Raw genomic sequence first — 4,247 nt, 5'->3', positions numbered from 1 at the left:
AATCAACTTCTACGAAACCCGTTAAGTAAATGCTTATTACTCAACAAAATGGTGTACCCCTGTAGCACCGACAATTGTTTTTTCCAAATCTAATCTCTATATAGCATGGCACCTACCGGGCACCGGCAATGAACTTGTATCAAACAGTAACAACCAGGGAACTGATAATAATCTTCCCTGTAGTGTTTAACAACTATGTAAACTTTAAGAAAACAACCAACTGAGCACCGGTAGCAAAAACTATCTATTCAACTATTACATACACTTTTATGAATAATCACCCACTGACACCGGTTTTATAAACTTTAATCAACTACTAATGTTTATAACCTCAACAAATTATAAGTTATATCTTTATCATCGATATAAACTTATTAACACAATGATTCAAACTATCGTAACAAATGTCTCCCAAAAACCACTTAATTCTATTACCGTATAAAACAGTATTCAACAAAGGGTGCTCTCCTGCTAAAATGCAATAACTTCTTCAGTATACATAAACTTTTAAACACAGCCCGTCACCGCTTCTATACATATAACTCTCTACTTAAACTCTATTGTACAGAGAGTTTACTTGTATAAACACTACAACAGATTTATCGATTTTTGCCTAACAGCATTTTACACTGCTACATTTTACCAAACAGATCGTAAATGATTTAAAGTTAAACAAAATTTTAATCAAAGTTTAACAAACAATATTTTGCCAGAAAAGATTCCAACTTAAAGAGTATATCCCGGACGAGCCCCCAAATTGTCAGGAGGAAAATGTCTGCCTTGATGTTATTTAATCTAAGAAAAGATTTAGTAATAAATACTAGAACCAATTTCCAAGATATGGAGGCTGGGCAGCACCGCCTGACATAAAAGTGAAATATTCTCAGTTGGAAAACTAGCATGTAATTGTTTAGTTAACACTATCTTTTTTTTTAGGTATTTTTATCCTTTTCTATCTCAAATCAATATATACATGTAAACAACAAACTCTGATTATTATTTACACCCAAAACAAAGAAATCTGATCATTATTTACACCCAAAACAAACACACATCATTTATCAGCCACTTATATGAAATATCTTTTCACGTATACGTCTTTTATACGTAACAAGACACCTGGCGAGCCCAAGCTCTAAAAACTCGTTGTTTCATCTACAATAATATATCACTGTAGGGAAATATTAACTCGTTATAAGATACATATCTACATATAAACTTCATGATTATTCTGACAAACCGATTTTCGATTTTTAGTAACAACGACCTTGACCTTGGCCCTAGGGGGGCCCAAAAAGCAAAACGAAGATACATCCGTTCATAAGCTTGCTATAAACCAGGTTTCATCGAAATATCCCTTTCCAAACTTTAGTAACTGATCGGACACCGATTTTCTCTTTTCAGTAACAGAGACCTTGAACTTGACCCTAAGTAGGGGGACTGGGGGCAAAAGCAATCAATCTCTAGACAGATTTTTCTAGTTTTAGTAACAGTGGCCTTAACAGATGGTTTCCGCTCAATAACAATATAAAGTTTTGTTTAATGGTGTAGTGATCAAAGGATATAACACTAGATATTATATTCCATTTAAAGAAAAACAACAACAACAAAAAGCAAAACAAAGCGCCATAATAAGGTAAAATCATCGAGTCACAAAACGTGACAACATTCGACAGGGCACTAGAATACTAGCTTCTGTGAAAATTTGGACAAAAGCAGTTGCGCACAGAAAAAAATATACGCGATACTGAAATAAGACGTGGAATGGTCTAAGTATTTGCTTCCGATTCATTTCCGACGGTTTTCATGTTCGTACTATCCTGCTAGGCTGCTAACTTCACAATTTTCGAAGCGTCAGAATGAAAAAATTATTTTACGATAAAGTTCAACATCTTAAAAAAAATAAAGATCACGATATTGAAAAAGGCGTGGAATGATCTAAAGAAGTGCTTCTAATGTATTTCCGACGGTTTTCATGTTTGTACTATTCTTAGTTTTCTTTAGGCTGCTAGGCTGCCAGACTGCTAGGCTGCCAGGCTGCTAGACTGCCAACTTCAGGCTGCTAGGCTGCAAACTTCAGGCTGTTAGGCTGCCAACTTCACGAACATTTACAAAATTATTCGATTCCAAAACTCCGACAATATGCACCAGGGCACTTAATGACAATGCTTCTATGAAAGTTTGGTCAAAATCCTTCGAGAAATGTCGGACATAAGTGCATTAGTATTAACGACAATAATTTCATAACCTTGAGTTGACACAAATCATACAAACGAACATTAAGTCATGCACTGCTTTACGATTCATTTACAACAGAAGTGTCATGAATAACTTCTCCAACATAACATTGATATGATAATTGTATTGCGCCCCTTTAAACAGCACTTGCCAGTATGAAGCTCTTTCTGCATATATAAAATAATTCATTCATTCAATATATAGTTGTGTATTGCTGAGTAGTTTTATTCATGAATGAATTTTAGATTAAAAAAAAGGCATTACAAAGGAACATAGAGTCGATGTATGATTTATTATCATGGGCAGGTCCAGTAGTTCATTCAGAAAAATTGTTTAGAAAGATGCAAACTATCTTAATTGCTAGAACCTTTAAGATAAAGTAGTCAGATACTTCAATCATTATAACAAAAATAAACCAACGTGTCATTCTATTTTCAACAAGCCTAGAAAAAGTCATAGTCAAAATCAAATTGTTAAATACAGGAAAGTTACGGAAAGGCATGAAGGAATTCAGCATCAGAAATTAAGACGATATCAAGTCTGTTCAATCTTAATTTTGGGGAAATACCCAAGTAATGTAGCCAAACTAAGGTGGCCAAACTAATGTAGCTAAACTAATATGGCCAAACTAATGTGGTTAAACTAATGTAGCCAAACTAATGTAGCTAAATTAATGTAGCCAAAGTAATGTAGCCAAACTAATGTGGCCAAACTTATGTAGCCAAACTATTGTGGGCAACTTAATGAAGCCAAACTTATGTAGCCAAACTAATGTAACCAAACAAATGTGGCCAAACTAATTTAGCCATACTAATGCGGCAAAAGTAATGTAGCCTTTTAGTAGTTCAAGGTCTCGCACGGAATATTCGTGCACTAATTTCAATTCGACGAAATTCACTTTTATTTATACATATAATTATAAACAATGTAAAATGGGGGCCCTTTCAAATAATAATATTTCAAAAATATTTAAATTTGTATTGATTAATGTTAATAGATAAATGATAATGAACCTTAAAATTTGCCACATTTTTAACAAAGGGTCCGACACACTTGGGTGTGTTCATATATAGTGTAATTAACTTACAACAAGCAATTTGACAAACAATATATTGTAAATTATATAAACACTTTCTTACACTAATTCGAGGAGATAAGATATTTATTTAAAAACGAAATAGAGCAAATATATTTCATACTGATCTGCGACTATCCGTTTACAAGGAGCGCCCACTATCGAATATCGTACGTTAGCCACCCACGTTGATACTGTTGTTTTGATGGAGAAAATAAATATATAAAATTTAAAAAATGTTCCCTTTCTAAAACTTAAACTTTAACATTCTCGCTGTTTATGCTTTCATTTATATATATATTGGTTTCATAAAATTAAATTCAACCTATTGTCAGATACCCGACCAAAACCCGACGTCGAGTCGACGTCAAAAAATGAAGTGTCTGTTAGACGTCCGGGGATTTAACGTCGATTTGACGTTGTATGAAGGTCACCGACGTCGCGACCAAAATTCAACGTTGATCCAAAGTTGAGTCAACGTCGGGTGTTTGTTGGGTATATGGAAAAATATTTTATATACAGTGATAAATCTTGCGAAGATTTTTACATTTGAATCTCACGAGGATTAAGTTAAGCTTGCGACAATTTCAACCTTGAATATTCGAGAATGTAAATACGAAAGGGCAACGGAAATAAAAATTTAAAGTTAAATGCTGTCTTTTTTTGCCCAGAAAGGGCACCGTATTTCAAACCGTTTAAAGAGTCTGCGGGGGGATGGTCGTATTTATACACATAAAATTTATCGATCCAGGTTTTTCAAAAGTGTAACGTCCAAATCACAGCGTATTTATTATTTATTTTATCGTTGAATGTTTTAAACTGTGAGTGTAGCTTAAAAAATTTATCAAAACGTCGGATACAGCTTTAAAGAGTCCGGTTTGGGACGATATACGTAATTATAAAAGACAATTGTATGAGTTGTTGAATTTTCATT

The sequence above is a fragment of the Ruditapes philippinarum genome, unplaced genomic scaffold (genome assembly GCF_026571515.1).
Source record: "Ruditapes philippinarum isolate M1 unplaced genomic scaffold, ASM2657151v2 ctg8457_1_1_1_1, whole genome shotgun sequence".
In the NCBI taxonomy this organism is placed as follows: Eukaryota; Metazoa; Mollusca; class Bivalvia; order Venerida; family Veneridae; genus Ruditapes; species Ruditapes philippinarum.
The sequence above is the reverse complement of the archived record's forward strand: the minus strand, read 5'-3'. Positions refer to the sequence as shown.